The 18,302-nt window shown below is 39.1% G+C and overlaps 1 pseudogene; it reads left to right on the top strand.

Annotated features, from left to right (window-relative positions):
* Window positions 1-13,431: 13,431 nt before the first annotated feature.
* On the top strand, window positions 13,432-14,488 carry LOC122742172 (annotated as a pseudogene).
* Window positions 14,489-18,302: the final 3,814 nt, after the last annotated feature.

Raw genomic sequence — 18,302 nt, 5'->3', positions numbered from 1 at the left:
CAAGGCTTAGCAAAGACAACCAAGAACAGGACATGTTATAGATATGAATTCAAGTATTTATACCCCTATTACTCAGTCTCTCAGGGCACCTAGTTTTTTCCTTGGATAAAAGCACAAATTAGTGCTACATTTATGTCAGGGAGCTGAATAACCATGACTTCGAGAAAGAAATATCTTTAAAATAAGAGAAATTTCTGATTTCCATGAGACCTGATTTTTTTTTTAGTTTTCTTTTTCTCACAGGTCAGGGCCATGTAGGTGAACAAATGCATCTGGGGTGGGGGGAGCGGCGCAGCTAGGTGGCACAGTGGATAGAGCACTGGCCCTGGAGTCAGGAAGACCTGAGTTCAAACCTGGCCTCAGACACTTGACGCTAGCTGTGTGACCCTGGGCAAGTCACTTAACCCCAATTGCCTCACCAAAACCAAAACAAAACAAAAAAACCCAAATGCATCTGGGGCAGCTGATATTTTCAAAGCAGGGCCTCATATTTTATTGTGTTCCATGGTCCAAATATCCCTTGTTATCTGATTATGACTAGGAATAGATTCTTAGGGTTTCCCACCTTTCGTCTCTCAATGACTAACCCCTTTATGCAGATTGCCATTGCTCATACTGTTTCCATATTGTTACCTCATCTAAATACATCTGTGCATTTCCAAGGATGAGATTAGCCACTCTAGGATTGACTAAACCAAAGTGATGGCCCCTTTCCTCTCTTGAATCCTTGGTGGAGAATGAATTGGAAAGCCAGCCAATGATACTGCACTTCGTGGGAGGGAGAAGTGGGCTTTCCTTGAAAGGATTCTAGTCTGATTTGACCCCTATGTCAGAGTGCTTCAGCGATAAGAGTCTTCTATTTGTTCCAACCTGATCATGTAGATAAACTCTGTCCCCATCATTGCTCTCAATGGCATCTTGGCAAAAGCTCCAGCCACCTCTCTGCCCAGCAATAGAATACCCCTTCAGGATAATGTGAACACTTTAAAAAATAGATTAGAACCATGTTTTACATCATAAGCCTGCCAAAAATCCATTTCTTGAATCTATCCCAATGTCTTCCCCAGCATTGGACTCAGTGACCCATTCAGGTAGCTGGTTACTGGAACTGTGGTGATAGGAAGAGTTGCAGAATGCTGGCAACTTCTTCAGAGTATCCTTTGACTGTGCTGTGTGTGGAGCTAAAGACTCTCTTTGTTCTCATATCTTAATCTTGCTTCTTCTAGAAATGGAATTCCAAACAGCAGCAAGAGCAATATTGTTTCTTCCTTCTTGCCCCTCCCACCTCTGACAAATCCTCCTCATCTCACCTAACTCTGTCCAGAAGATTCTTTTTCCCACGGACAATTGTAGTTATGATGATTCTGGATAGGACAGAGAAAATACGGTGTGGTATAGTCATTAAGACCTGCTGTAAGGGGCGGCTAGGTGGCACAGTGGATAAAGCACCAGCCTAGGATTCAGGAGTACCTGAGTTCAAATCTGGCCTCAGACACTTGACACTTACTAGCTGTGTGACCCTGGGCAAGTCACTTAACCCCCATTGCCCCACAAAAAAAAGAAAAAAAAGACCTGCTGTCACATGTCTCCCAATGACTTCATTTGGTTATGAGTTCAACTCTTCTCCTAAAACTTCTTTTTGTTATGAAGACCCTTTAGTTTGCTCGTGGAAGTTTCCCAGGAAGCTTAGAGTTAAGATTCTGGCCTTTGCTAGCTAGAATTCTTGGGGTTCACATGGATCCTGTGGTGTTGAAGGAGTCAGTTTACTTAGATGAGCCTTCATGGAAATCCCTCAGAAAGTTGTTTTTTTCCCAGTCAAATCTTCCTTTCTCCTACAGCCCCTCCCAAACAGAAGGGAAAGTGAGGATTCATAGTCATCTGGGTGGTGGGGGGTAAGGCCAGGACACTGGAGTTAGTGTCCAGAAACAAGGCTGAGTCCAATGTGCCAGTGCCAGCAGGGTGGAGGACAGTGGTGAGTTGGAACTGGGGGAAAAAACAAACTTTCCTTCCCCTGGAAATCCCTGCAGCTGCACAAATTGGGCCAAAGGCAGCACCTTCCTTTGGAAGTAACAGGTCTCTATGATACTGGAGAAATACAAGGCTGGTAGTTGATTCTCTTTTTTTCCTCTTTGTCTTATTTCAAAGTAAACACTCTATCAGAAACTGAGGCAGGAGATATCGTATCTGCAGAAAAGCTTCAAATTCTAACCACAACCTTTCCTGATAACTATTCCAATTCCCAGAATGCAAAACTAATTGCTCCTTATCCTTTTGAGACATCAAGACATCCCCCAGTCACCCCCTTAAGGGATAGTCTTCCTCTATTGTTCCATGAGATTTCATGTCTAACTTTTTAATACAGATAATAATAAAAGAAAAACTAAGAAAAGAAAATGCTCTTTAAAATGTTCATAATATAACAGTGTGAACACTTGTAAAATAAAATGTAAATACATTTTATATCATAAGCCTGTGAAAAATCCATTTCTTCAATTTTGCCCAATGTCTCACCCAGCATTGGACTTAGCAACTTGTTCAGGTAGCTTGTTACTGGGACTGAGGTGATGAAAATAGGTATGGCAGCTCTATACCATTAGCAATTGAACTCATGCTCAAATGACATTTGAGGTAAGCTTGTGGAATTTGAAGTTCTACTCGTGCCTTTCTAATTGATCTAAAATAACCCTTTTTACCTTCAACCCTTACTAGAGAACTACATAAATGTCTCCTTTATGATTGCGAAAGAACCACCTGGAAAAATTGCAACCACTTTTCTCTCCTTATTCTATTCCTTTGAACAGAGCCAGAAGGGTTAGACCCAAATGTGGCTAGAAGGCAACACAGATCTGCAGTTTCCAGGAGTAAAAACAAATTAGGGCTTTGGGAGTAAGTTACCTGATGTCCAGAGGCAATGTGGTGACCTGAGGTGCTCAGTTATAGGATAAGTGATAGTTGTCTTTATGGTAGGGCAAAATAGGTATCTGCCCCAGGTCTGCACTAAAACTATCCAACAAGGTTTTTGGAAAAGTGGTTAGGGTTTCCATAATTATGCCTTTATCTACAATTGTTACCATGCGTCCATAGCTGCAACATATCATCATGGAAGTCACTTGGTTCTATGATGAGAATTATTAGACTGATAATTTCTTTTTGAAATTTTTACTAAAAATTTTGATATATTTGTGAATATTTATTGAGATAGGCACAGGTGAGTTGGCCGTTGACTCCAAAATATTTTGATGTGAAAATTTTATGTATTTGTAATATGTTTCAATAAATAGGTTTAATGTTTGTGTGATATATTCATTTTCTCTCTAGTTGTAATAAAAGCTAACTTTATTGAGTCATGCTATCAGACCTGTATTGAACTCCTTTTACAGGTAAAATTCAAAAAGAAAATGTCCAACTTGTTCAAAATTAAACCACTGAACGTCCTTTGCCTGAGGCCACCATTGAGGATATGCCTTTTAACTTTCCTGTTGCAACACCAGCAATTCCACTATGTATCGACTATATGATGGTTACTAGCCTTCCACTTCTCTCCTTTCACTTTCTTTGACCCTCTGCAGTTTGATTTCCAACCTTATCACTCCACTGAAACTTCTATCTCCAAAGTTACCAGTAATCTCTTAATTACCATGTCCTAGTGAGTCTCAGTTGAGTAAATCAATCAAATCATCCAGTTCCATTTGAAGTGAACCCCAAGATGTTGAGCCCTGACACCATAACTAGTTGAGAACAAGTCTCTGGCTAATCTGCTAAACATAAGCTTTAGATTAAAAGTCTTATATCAACTAGACTGATATGGCACAGAAAGAATTTTCTGGCTGGGTGAGGATATTTGGTAATGTCCTGTGGGTCACATGTCTATAAAATATCAAACTACTTGAGACCCAAAAGATTCAAACAATTGGAGAGGAGAGAGAGCAATCTAGCTAACTCCCTGAGAGGGAATTGACTGGGGGGAAGGGTTTAATAGGCGACGAGAAATAGAGCCCCAAATCTTGGTCCACTTCCTCTCCCTTTGGACTGAAGAAGATCTTCATCAATTTTCCATTTAGTATTCTAGCAGCATCATCAGTTCAGCAGTTGGCAAGCGAAGCATTTGGAACCAAAAGAAAACTGGGTGCAGATTCAGGGCTCTTCAGCCCAGAAAAATATCTAAACAACATTTAAAGGGTAATGAAGCTGAATGTGCTCTGAGATCTCCAGTTCTTAGAGGCTAGTCATGGAATCATAAAATATTAGAGCTAGAAGGGACTTTATAAATCATCTATCAGAGGCAGCAGGGTGGCACAGTGGATAGAGCACCAATTTTGGAGTCAGGACCTGAGTTCAAATCCTGCCTCAGATACGTACTAGCTGTATGACCCTGGGCAAGTCACTTAACCTCGAGTGCTTCTAAAAAAAAAGTCATCTACCTCATTCCCTTATTTTATTTCTTACATCTTCATCTGAGCTATGAAGGGAGGGGTAAGTTCTGAGTAGGTCAATAGAAGGGCTCAGGGCATTTGAGCTTCTGGAAAGACTTGAATACTAAACTGGTGAAGACTATTGAGAAGACCAGTGCCAGAGGATCTAGGCATAAATCCTGGCTCTGATATTTATTCTCTTTTGGATGCTGGGTAGGTCACTTCTCCTTTTTCTAAGCCTAGAGGGTTGAGTTAGGAGACCTCTGAGATTGCTTCCAGCTTGAAGTCCATGATCCTATAACCCTCTGAAGCCCTGAGTTTGAATTCTGCCTCAGACAACAGCTGTGTGACTCTGGGAAAGTCATTGAACTTCAAAGGCTCAGTAACCTCCTCAACGAGCTGGGAATAAATAACAGCGCCTACCTCATTAGGTTGTGAAAACCAAATTCCATAAAGTACTTTGTAAACCTAAAAAGACTATAGACTTCAGCTCTCCTCATCATCATTAAGTGTGGTGCCCAAGGTTATACCAGTAGTAGGTTGTTGTTCAGTTGTGTTTCTCTCTGTATGACCCCCATTTGGGGTTCTCTTGGCAAAGATATTGAGGGGTTTTGCCATTGTCTTCTCCAGCTCATTTTACAGATGAGAAGATGGAGGCAAACAGGATCAGGTGACTTGCCCAGGGTCACACAGCTAGTATGTGTCTCAGACAGGATTTGAACTTGGGAAGTTGAGTCTTCCTGACTCCAGGCCCAGCACTCTATGTATTATGGTGCCACCTAGCTTTCTAGAGGTAGTAAATAGAAAAGCTGAATTTTAATCTACCTCTCCTAACTTGAAATCCAACACTTTTCCAGAAAGACTTTAAAGTCCATACTTTCCTTCTCATCTTTACTAGCTGTGTGACCCTGAGCAAATCGCTTAATTTTTCAGAGCCTCAGTAATTCCCTCGCATGTATGTTACTAAATTGTAGGCAAGTAGCAATCTACTTGGTAGACGGAGTTTCTGCAGAAGGAATTCCCCACTGACTAATTCACAGATGAAGCACCTGCTCTTGATGGTGAAGGCAAGCCTAAGTATGATATGTGGAGTGACAGTGGAGAGGGGAAACTGCAGGGAAGGAGAAAGAGAAAAGAGCAATGGAAGATATGGGGGTGAGGGGGCGGGAAGAGAAGTCGAAAGAAATGGAGAAATCAGGAAGAAAAAGTGAGGAAGAATACTTTCTGCCCACACATAGTTGGAAAATATTTAACAAAATAAAAACACAATGAAACATAGATGATATCACATTTTAAAACTAAGTCAATATGTGGCTATTGGGATCCTAGTGTATGGATCAGTGGCCCCATTTCTATTTGAGTTTGACACCACTGCTCTAGACAACCAAGAATTAAATGACTTCCTCAGGGTCGCATAGCCAAGACTTGAACCCAGGTCTTTCTGGCTCCTGGGCCAGCTCTATCCACTATGCTATGACCGCCTCTTTATGTATGAAGTATAAAAGAGAAATTTATGAAATTAAATATCCTATTTTGGAGATTATCTACAAAGAGAATTAAAGGAAAACTCTAACATGAATGCATGTTAACAAACATGAATCAAACAGCTACTACATGTAAGGAATATGGCTAATTGTGGAGAGACACATTTCCCAAAACCCTCTAAGGCTGAGATGCCACAGGGTATGGATTAATTCTCTGCTGCTTTTGCTAATTTTGTTTTGACAATTAACACCAAGATAATAGGTCTCCACCAGCCAGCACCACACCATCCATGTGTGAGAAACATCAGCTATAGCAAATGGAGGAATTGTGAATGCTTTGGATAAGTTCACTTATCTTGGCAGTATACTTTCCAGGGATATACACATAGATGATGAAGTTGATGCATGCATTGCCAGAAGTAGCTCAGTCTTTGGGAAATTCCAAAAGAAAGTATGGAAGAGAAGAGGTATTAGACTGATTACCCAACTGAAGGTCTACAGAGCCATTATGCTGACCTCATTGTTATATGCCTGTGACACCTAGATCATCTACCAGTGCCATGTCAGAAAACTGAACCACTTCCATTTGAATTGTCTTAGGAAGATTCTGAAGACCTTTCTGAAAGTCACCTGGCAAGATAAGGTACTGGACCCTGAGGTCCTTTCTTGAGCTGAACTGCCAAGCATCCAAACCCTACTGCAGAGAGTGCAAATCCAATGGGCTGGCCATGTTGTTCCAATGCCAAATGTACATTTACCTAAAAGACTATTTTATGGAGAACTTATGCAAGGCAAGTGCTCATATGGAGGTCAGAAGTGATATAAGGATACTCTCTGGGTTTCTCTGAAGAACTTTGGAATTTGGGCACAAGACTGCCCAGCATGATGCATCCACATCAAAGAAAGCTCTGTGCTCTATAAACAAATCAGAATTACAGGAGCTCAAAAGAAACATGAGATGCAAAAATTTAGAGACAACTCCACTCCAAATGTTCACATGGACTATTTGTGCCTGATCTGTGGTAGAGCCTTCCAAGCTTATTTAGGTCTGATTAGCTATAGTCAGATACACAGTACCTTGACCCCGACATAGTGATTTCATTTTGGTCCTCTTTGAGCACGAAGGGGCAACAACCAACCACCTTTTGTAATGATATTAATTGAGATGAAGGTAGAAAACCTACCTAACCTTTACTAAAGCCAAGTATACTTTTCTTGAGCAGATATCATATTCTTTTTAACTCTCCAGCCTTAGCACCAGCCTGAAAAATTAGGTGGTGTTATGGAAGCATATTGAGCCCCTACCCCCACATCTTTGCATATTACAACATAATAAGGCTACATATTATTAAATAATACTAGAACAATATTCTAGTCTAAAGTCCTCTGTCACACCTAGATGAGAAACTCTTACTGGTAATTCTTTAACTATTAATTCCAAAACACTACCCTGAATTAAATGATTTTTCCACTCTACCAGGAACATGGTCCTTCCTGAAGCCAGTCACGTACTTGTCTGGTCCTCTGCAATTTATCTGCTGCCAGACTCCTTTGGTGCTCCACAACCTATCTAAACTACTTTTTATACCTGGCTGGGACCTTCCTGGTTTGTCTGCCTCATACGTGAGTGGTTTTCTAGTCAAAAAGCTATCCGAGTTTTTCAGTAGTGGGCCAGATGTTTAAAAATGTACATGTGAGAACTTTTTGGCCATTTTTCAGTTGTCTGATTCTTCATGACCCCATTTGGGATTTTCTTGGCAAAGATATTGATAGTGATTTGACATTTTCTTCTCCACTTTATTTACAGATGAGAAAATTGAGGTAAACGGGGTTAAGTGAGTTGCCCAGGGTCACACAGCTAGTAAATGTCTGAAGGTGGATCTGAACTCAGGAAGATGAATCTTACTGACCCTAGGGCCATTTCTCTATCTACTGTGCCACCTATATGTCCACATATGAGAACTATTTAAATTTAATTATGTAATTTATTATATTTAGCTTTAATTAGAACTGTTCATCAAAACAAGCCTGTTAGTATGGCAACTAACTGAAATTAGTTATTAAATGGTCATTGGAACAAGGGCTGAGGCTCTGGTGGCCTACTTCTTTGTGTATACTACTACTAAGACAACAAAGTCATTAAAAATTTCAGGCAGGCCAGCTATATTATCAGCCTTTGGGTTCTATGTTGGTTGTATGGTGTTTAGTCCCAAGACTGCACCATACATGATGGAGCTCATTCCCTATCCGGTCTAGCTCTAGAATTGACAATATTCCACATCCAGGTAAGAGCCACAGACCTGAGCAGGTGTCTATGAAAAGAATTAGAACTACAGTAGTCATATTCCTCACATTACCCAGCATTCCCTGATTATTCACCAGATTGTTTTTCCTCTATGGTTTTTCCAAAATTCCTGATTACATGATCTATCCCTATTCAATGTCTTAGTTCTTTCTTTTGTAGAATTGGTTATTTTTATTATCTAACTATGCCTTCCATCTGTTTCTTCCCTTGGCCCCAGAACCCAATCTTTCCTTTCTCACAATATAACCATGATCCACACTACAGAATCAAGCATTACAGAGAAGAACACTTGGGAGTCAGAGGTCCTGACTTAAGACACTGGCTTTGCCACCTGTTTAAACTTAAGTCACAACTTCCTTGGGCCTCATTGCATCTGGAAAAGGAAGCACCAAGGAACTTCCAAGGTCTCTTCCAGTTCTGACTCTATGATCCTATCTATATCCAAACTATATCACTAAGGTATGTCTATAAAATTATTTCATTCATGTATTCATCAAATATTTAAATGTATTTATTAAACACAATGTGCTCGGTATTGTACAAAAGACTGGGAATTTTTTTAAAATGGAAATAGTCTCTGTCCTCAAAGAGCTCACATTCTAATGGAGCAGACAATATGCATACTAAAATCTGTGATAAAGAGAAACTAAGGCACAAAGTTCCAAGCATGGTCAATTTATTAGCATGGCTAGCAAATACTAATAAATTGGATCCAAGACCCCTCAGTGGTCAAGGATGCATCTGACACTCAGAACGTCTCTTTTATAACATTTACCCAGTGACCATAAAGATGTATTCCATTCCTGGTTTGTTGGTACTGCTTACATAATGAGTTCCTCACCAGCTGAACCAACATCCCATTGCCCCGTAAAAAAAAAAAATGCTCTGAGTACCTACTCAAATGCCATATACTGCCCATGCCTGACTCCTAGTAAGTTCTTGAACTGATCCTTCTAGTTTTGAGCACTCCCTACATTCTCTTTTTTTTTTTTTTTTTTAGTGAGGCAATTGGGGTTAAGTGACTTGCCCAGGGTCACACAGCCAGTAAGTATCAAGTGTCTGAGGCCGGATTTGAACTCAGGTACTCCTGACTCCAAGGCCAGTGCTCTATCCATTGTGCCATCTAGCTGCCCCACTCCCTACATTCTCAAAAAGTCTTGGATTTGCTTTTACTTAACTCTGTACCTACTATATATCTCCCAGAAGAATGTAAGTTCCATGCCTGTAGGGATTGTTTGTGTTTTGTCCTTGTCTTCACCTAGTACAATGCTTTGCACATAGTAGGCAGTTAATAAGTGCTTATTGTTGAAATGAATCCCATTGGAAGCTACCCTATAGTTCCAATCCCTTATTTCACAGATTTTCACAAGAAACTGAAGCCTGAAGAGGTTAATAATGACTTATTGGAGGTTATGCTCCTCTCAAATGTTGGCTGTCTTATGTAAAGAACCTCAAACAGTGTTTCACAAATACCCCCCTCCCAGGAGTACCTCATTCTAGAAAATGAAGGAAAAAAGGAGCACTTTCTGAAAACTACCAGCAGAGGGCTGAGAAAGCTGTGGCTTTAGTTCCTTCTGTATCAGTCTGGGCATTTTTTCTGTTCTCTCTTGCTATCAAGAGGTTTACTATGGTGTGTGGTACATAGACTGCTGGCTTCTGAGTCAATTAAACTTAGATTCAAGACCTGTCTCTGATACACACTAGATATAAGTGACTTCTAAGTGCCCACTGGCAACTCCTACAGGTATTGATCTTCATTGGTCTAGTCAGTCAATAAAAATTTATTTATTAAGGGCTCCAAGCACTGTGCAAAGTAGTGGAAATACAAAATAAGGCTTTAAAAAGTCCCTGACCTTACATTCTATTAGGGAAGACAACATATAAATCACTAGGTATATATAGTATATGTTGTGGGGAAAATGGAAGGTAGAGACAAGTTCACCTGGAGCTCCCTGAACCATAGGAATGACAGGGGCAAACCCCAAGTCGCACTAGTATCACAGAGTTAGGGAAATCATTCATAGGTGGAATAGGAATAGAGAAGGCAGAAGGAGTGTCAAGCCATGAAATAAATAAAAGTCTTAAGTGGAGGATTAAAGTATCTTTAATCAAGATAACAGGGTAGGGCAGCTAGATGGTGCAGTGGTTAAAGCACTGGCCCTGGGTTCAGGAGTACCTGAGTTCAGATCTGACTTCAGACACTTGATACTTACTAGCTGTGTGACCCTGGGCAAGTCACTTACCCACCATTGCCTGCAAAAAAAAAAAAGATAACAGGGTAACAAACCTGCCACCTTGGGGGATGTTCCGCCATCACACTCACAGAAAAAGGTTCTTATACTTTTAGGAGAAAAGGGGGAGGATGTATTATGAGGTAGCACGGTCTGGTCATGAGACCCCAGTCACCCCTGGCAACCTGGGCAAGGAAAAACACTTCATTCTGGCTGTTTTGCCCTTCATGCCATAAATCCGAACAGAAGGGGTAAAGACATTAGGAGCCACTTTGGAAACTGGTCCAGCTCAAGCCTACCTTTGTTTACAGGGTAAGATTCCAGAGTGGGGGAACTTAAGATGTGGTTCAGCTCAACCTAATCAAGAATAAATATCTTACAAGTAGGAATGTAAGGTCATTATGGAAAGTCTGACATTACTGGGATCAATTAAGAGAGTGGCAGTGCTATTAGCAATTTTCTATCATTATACCGACAATTGTATTAACAATTTTCTGTCATTCCCTCCATCCCCACCCAATTCTGAGAAGGTGGAGTCTTCTCAATAAATCACTAACTGCTATAACACTCAATAACATAGGGAATGGGGAGAGAGATGCATTGACAAGAACTTGTTGGGGGCAATCTCCACTAAGCAGGTAGACATTACACAGAACAGAGGTACATAGGCAAGAAGTAACAAGGGAAGGGTCCATTTTATCAGTCCATCATATCTTGGACATCTCATAAAGTCATCTGATTTCTGAGAACATCTCTTTTGGGGGATGGGCCCAATGAGGGTTAAGTGACTTGGCCAGGGTCACACAGCTAGTGTCAAGTGTCTGAGACTGGATTTGAATTCAGGTGCTCCTGAATTCAGGACTGTGCCACCTAACTGCTCCCAAGAACATATTTTTTTTAGTAAGGCAATTGGGGTTAAGTGACTTGCCCAGGGTCACACAGCTAGTAAGTGTTAAGTGTCTGAGGCCGGATTTGAACTCAGGTACTCCTGAATCCAGGGCCGGTGCTCTATCCACCGCACCATCTAGCTGCCCCCCAAGAACATCTCTTAATGCAGTCTGTTGGTCCTTTGGAAATCTCTCAGGCATTCTGGAATGGGTGGGGTTTCAGAGAAGCTTCTAGCAGCTTTGCTTCTCTGGGAATTCCTTTTTGTGTTAAAATCTCTTACAAAATAGATCTTAATATGATTCAAGTTTGAGGGGAGAATCTAAAAAGAATGTATGAGAATCTGACTTATAGAATGATCCCTTTTAATTATGAATTTGAATCTGCCAATATAGTTAAGGCTATATACAATATAGTTAAAGCTAAAAGGTGCCTTTTAAATTGGCATAGACTCTGCCATCATTTCACTTCTGACATTCATCTATTTCATTCTTTTTTTTCCTTTTTTTTTTAGTGAGGCAATTGGGGTTAAGTGACTTGCCCAGGGTCACACAGCTGTTAAGTGTCTGAGGCCGGATTTGAACTCAGGTACTCTACTCCTGACTCCAGGGCCAGTGCTCTATCCATTGCGCCACCTAGCTGCCCCATCTATTTCATTCTTAACTTCAGATTAAAGTTCCAGAAAACAAAGGAACTTTAGTTCATCACATATATTTGCCTTGTGATATAGCTTAGCAAATTTCCATGTTAATACATTGGGAAATTCAAATACAAACCAAAAAATTCGAGAATTCTGAACCCCAGTCTTATATTTGGCATATATAATTATCTGATCTTGTTATTATTATTTTGAAAATAAAATTTTCACCAAAAACAAAATCTTATTTACTCTAGTTATTTACTTTCAGCTGATCATTGCCCCTCAAGAGGATGAGATTTTGCTAAGGGAATAAAGGAGCATTTTTTATAAGAAGATGACCTCTGATACAAAAATGAATTCATTTAAAAGTTGCCAAATTAGCTTCAATTTTTTTTTTTAGCAAGGCAATTAGGGTTAAGTGACTTGCCCAGGGTCACACAGCTAGTAAGTGTTAAGTGTCTGAGGCTGGATTTGAACTCAGGTCCTCCTGACTCCAGGGCCGGTGCTCTATCCACTGCGCCACTTAGCTGCCCCAATTAGCTTCAATTTTAACAAAAGGTTCTGGAATAGGATATATAAACCCATTGAGTAATCAATTTCAAAACAGTATATATCTTGAAGTGCAAACAAGTTTTATTGTAAATAACTTATTTGATATATACTGTTTTGAAAATTTTATTGACTTAGTAGCATTTCTTGATGATCATACCTGGAATCAGAATCAGTTATGTTTCAATAATCATAGCTTTGGATGAATTCTGTTATTAAGGATCATATATCGTTGAGAACAAGCAGTGACCATAGTCTCAGAATGAAAACAGAGATTCATCATAAAAAAAAAAATCATGGATTATCTGGCGTCATTCCAATCATTACAAAACCAAAGAGTGAAGGTCGGAAAGAATATTCAGGTTCCCAAAAAAGTTTCACCTCAAACAGTAAAGTCTCACTAATCACAGTGGGGCAGGACACAATTATTATCAATACTCTCAAGTTGTTGCAATAAATTGGCTAACTAATAAACTTTATCAGGCCTTCTAAAAAACCACACAAAAGATTTTTACTTAATATTCCTTTCTTTTTAAAAAAAATTCCTTTCTACTAGTATTTCCCTTACTCCCAAACAGGCTAAAATATATCCTTAATATAAAAAGATAATCATGACTTTCATGAAGTAATATAACTGGAAGCCTCTAAACCAATAGATATCTACCTCTTATTCAACCCTTAATGTTTAAGACTAAGTTGAACAAAATGAAACTTCAGTATTGACCTTTCCAGATATCACTTCATAATTCACAATAGTCATATGATAAATTCCTAATTACTACCCCCTTTTATCAAAAAGTATTTGCAAGGCCTTTTGGTCAGAGCTGTAGCAAATGGCTGTGCAGACAGCAACGAGTTCCTCAGCTTTTGGCCCTCTCTCACCGGCTTTCTTTTTCCAACTCCAACACTTTCCCCATCCGTAACCATGATGGAACAGGCCATCTCCTTCACCAAGGACTTTCTGGCTGGTGGCACCGCTGCTGCTATCTTCAAGAATGAGGTGGCCCCCATCGAGAGAGTCAAGCTACTATTGCAGGTGCAGCATGCAAGTAAACAAATTGCTACAGATAAGCAGTATAAAGGCATAATGGATTGTATAGTCCGAATTCCAAAGGAACAAGAGATGCTTTCCTTCTGGAGGGGTAATTTAGCAAATGTCATCAGATATTTCCCCACCCAGGCCCTTAACTTTGCCTTTAAGGATAAGTATAAGCAGGTGTTTTAGGGAGGAGAGGACAAGCACACACAATTTTGGAGGTATTTTGCTGGCAATTTTGCCTCTGGTGGTGCAGCTGGAGCCACTTCTCTCTGCTTTGTCTACCTCTTGGATTTTGCAAGAACTCACTTGGCAGCTGATGTTGGGAAATCTGGCACTGAAAGAGAATTTAAAGGCCTGGGAGAGTGCCTTGTGAAAATCAACAAGTCTGATGGAATCCGTGGCTTGTATCAAGGTTTCAATGTCTCAGTGCAGGGTATCATTATCTAAAGAGCAGCCTACTTTGGAATCTATAATACAGCAAAAGGTATGCTCCCGGGGGCAGCTAGGTGGCACAGTGGATAGAGCACTGGCCCTGGATTCAGGAGGACCTGAATTCAAATCTGGCCTCAGACAGTTGACACTTACTAGCTGTGTGGCCCTGGGCAAGTCACTTAACCCCAATTACCTCACCAAAAAAAAAAAAAGGTATGCTCCCAGATCCGAAGAACACTCATGTTGTGATAAGGTGAATGATTGCACAAACAGTGACTGCTGTAGCAGGTATGTTTCTTATCCCTTTGATACAGTAAGGCGGTGAATGATGATGCAGTCTGGTCGTAAAGGAGCTGATATCACGTACTCGGGGATGATTGATTGCTGGAAGGAGATTGCTAAAGATGAGGGTGGCAAAGCTTTCTACAAGGGTGCCTGGTCCAATGTTCTTAGAGGCATGGGTGGAGCTTTCGAGCTTGTCCTGTGTGATGAATTGAAGAAAGTAATCTAAGTACACCATAACTAAAAATGGAACCAGTGACTATAGATCATGTAGAATTAACCATACTTAGCATTTTGGACCACTGACCTTCAAGAAATTCCTGTTGTCTTTTTATCCAGGCCAGATCATGTTTGTAGAGGAGCCCAGGAAAGTTCTTAGAAAAAGGGACTTATTTATTGTGATCCATTATTCACACAGTGGAACTGATGATGATTCAGTATATTGATTCTATTAGTTTTGGGGAAAATAACAGTTATTGTGGGTCCCAGGAGGCAGATCAACTTGGACCATCTAGTTTAAATGATCTTTTTGTAGGACCATAAATTTTTGTTTAAGTATTTTTTTTAAAAAAATCATGTCTCCCATTTATACTTAAGCACTATATATATTTTGCACACCTGACTATTTGGCAGTCATGATGATCTGTGTTGGGCATTCTGCTGTAAAACAATAAATACACAGAAGACTCTAAAAAAAGTATTTGCAAGGATATGAAAAGGCAGTTTCAGATGATGAAATTAAAGCTATCTACAGCCGTATGAAAAAATGTTCTAATCACTACTGATTAAAGAAATGTAAATTAAAACTACTCTGAGGCACCACCTAACACCTATCCGATTGGGTAATATGACAAAAAAGGAAGATTATAAATGTTGGAGAAAATGTGGGAAAATTGGAACACTATATGTTGGTGTTGCTCTCCATTCTGGAGATCAATTTGGAACTATGCCCCAAAGGCTATAAAACTGTCATACCCTTTGACCCAGCAATACCGCTACTAGATCTATATCCCAAAGAGATCATAAAAAAAGGAAAAGGACCCACATGTACAAAAATATTTATAGCGGCTCTTTTTGTGGTAGCAAAGAATTGGAAATTGAGGGGATGCCCATCAACTGGGGAATGGCTAAACAAACTGTGGTATACGAATGTAATGGAATACTATTGTTGTGAGAAAATAATGGGGTTTTGGGACTCTCAGAGGCCCCTGCTGAGAGAGCCTGGCCTGACCCTTCTTAAGGCCAGCCCAGAGTCAGTAAGTTCACTCACTCAAAACCACTTGAAAGCCTTGTTCTTGCAAGAGGATCGGTTCTCTGGGCTCTGACATCAGCACGACTGTACCGAATCACCCTCAAATCCAGTGAACCAATAGATTTGAATGATGCTAGCCAATTAGCTTTAAGCAGTGTGTAAGGGTGGGCTCTGCCCCTTCCCTCAACTTACACTTGCTGATCTCTCTTTTTGGCCCGGGAACTTAGTAAGAGCAGATGCAGTCCACTAGGGATCCCCATTTTCTCTTTTCTCTCTCTTCCCTTTCCTGGCTAGGCTTTCCTATCTTTCAGAGTCATGTATACTCTCTTTATTAATATTTAATATGCTTTAATAAATGCTTGATACCCCAAACTGGTGCAGTAGTTTCTAATTTCTAAGCAACAAATATATAATAAACCCCAGCTAATTTTCCCTACACTTGGGACAGAAATAGGGCGACCACATAGAGTTTTACTTGCCACATTATAAAATGATAAGCAGATGGATTTCAGAAAAAACCTGGAAAGACTTACATGAATTGATGTTGAGTGAAATGAGCAGAATCAAGAGAACATTGTACACAATATCAACAACATTGTGGGATGATCAACTGTGATAGACTTAACTCTTCTCAGCAATACAAGACAATGCCAAAAGACTTATGGTGGAAAATGCCCTCTTCATCTAGAAAAAGAACTGTGAAATATGAATGCAGATTGAAGCATACTATTTTCACTTTTGTTGTTGCATTTTTGTCATTGTTCTTTTTTATTCTTTCTTGTATTTTTTCTTCTTTTTGTTTTGATCCTTCTCTTACAACACGACTAATGTAGAAATATGTTTAACATGATTGTAATGTGTAACCTATATCAGATTGTTTGTTGGCCTCAGGATGGGGTTGGAAGGGAGGGTGGGAGAAAAATTTGAAACTCAAAAAAGCATGAAATTGGAAAAAATTAAAAATACATAAAATATATATATATATATATATATATATATTTGCAGTGGGGGAGAAGACTCAGTTTTGAAAGTGAAGCATTGCCAAAGATATACTCAATTAGATTGGTATTATCATATTAACCAGTAATCTTATGATTTTCATAAGTGATAGATGATTTTAGATAAAACTTCCTTTTTGCTATAGGCAGGTACTTCAAAATGTAAACAATTTTCTAGCATTTTCTTCTCTTTTTTGCAGGCAATGAGGGTCACACAGCTAGTAAGTTTCAAGTGTCTGAGGCCAGATTTGAACTCAAGTCCTCCTGAATCCAAGACTGGTGCTTTATCCACTGTGCCACCTAGCTTCCCCTGATTTTCTTTTTCTTTTAGCAGTTAAACTCATAATGTAGCATTATCCAGATTAGAAAAAAACACCCCACCACACTATGTTTCTAACAGTATATCATAAACAGTGTTATGGATTTGAAACATGAAACAAAACCCACTTCTAGCAAAGGTACTTCAATTCAGTCAATTGCATTCCTAAATTACTTTTTACAGAAAATCACTCTGAAAAAAATTTAAGTGGAACTTACATAAAGCTGATGTATGAAATTCCCCAGTTCTAATTAGGTGTACTAGGTATTTACACTTTGGTGGCTCTTAGATTCAAGCTTTATGGAATCTATACTATTTCACCAGGAGAGTTGAGACAAACTTATAACCATATCAAAAACAGATAAAAACAACAAGGACAATTTTTTCATTATTATAATCTGTATAAAATAAAATACTCTTTACATTGGAAGTATGATGTAACAATATCCAAATTAAAAGAGAATTGATTTTTCTAACTATATTGGCATTACCAAGTTTTACAATATAGACACATATTTTAACCATACTAGGAAATACATATAAAGGTTCCCATTTCAAATTCACACCTGTTATCATCAGGTTAGTATAGTGTGGTGGGCTGAAATATTATCAGATTCTAAAAAAATATATTATCAGATTCTAGTTGAAGGACTGGTTTTTGGTTCAGACAAAATCTGATGTAGATGTAGTCAGGGTGTGGTTAGTTTTCCTCAGACAGAAACCTTCAAAAGTTTTTACAGAAGAAGTTAAATAATTTTCAATTTAAACAATACAAGGAAACACTTATGGTCCTATATAATAGTCGGAGATAACAATATCCAATTTTTTTTTTACCATAACCAATATTTACATAGTGTTAGATTTATAACATGGACTTTCCTACAGCCTATCCTGAAAGGTGTGAACAGGACTGCCAGATGGTGGTCTAAAACTTACTGTATTGGACTAAAGCCAAAGCTATAGAAAGTTTTTGGACAGTGTGGTCCAAAGATTAAAGACTTTCTTTCTTTCTTTCTTTTTATGTGGGTTTATTTTATATCCTCCAACTTTGCTAAAGTTGTTAATTGTTTCAAGCAGTTTTTTAGTTGATTCTTTAGGATTCTCTAAGTATACCATCATATCATCTGCAAATAGTGAAAGTTTTGTTTCCTTGCCTATTCTAATTCCTTTAATTACCTTTTCTTCTCTTATTGCTATAGCTAACATCTCTAGTACAATATTAAATAATAGAGGTGATAATGGACATTCCTGTTTCACCCCTGATCTTATTGGGAATGCCTCCAGCTTATCCCTGTCACATATAATGTTTGCTGATGGTTTTAGGTAGATACTGCTTATTATTTTAAGGAAAGCTCCACCTATTCCTATGCTCTCTAGTGTTTTTCTTTTTCTTTTCTTTTCTTTTTTTTTTTTTTTTTGCAGAGCAATGGGGGTTAAGTGACTTGCCCAGAGTTACACATCTAGTACATGTCAA

The sequence above is a fragment of the Dromiciops gliroides genome, chromosome 2, assembly GCF_019393635.1.
Source record: "Dromiciops gliroides isolate mDroGli1 chromosome 2, mDroGli1.pri, whole genome shotgun sequence".
Lineage (NCBI taxonomy): Eukaryota > Metazoa > Chordata > Mammalia > Microbiotheria > Microbiotheriidae > Dromiciops > Dromiciops gliroides.
This window is presented reverse-complemented; position numbering and strand designations above follow the sequence as displayed.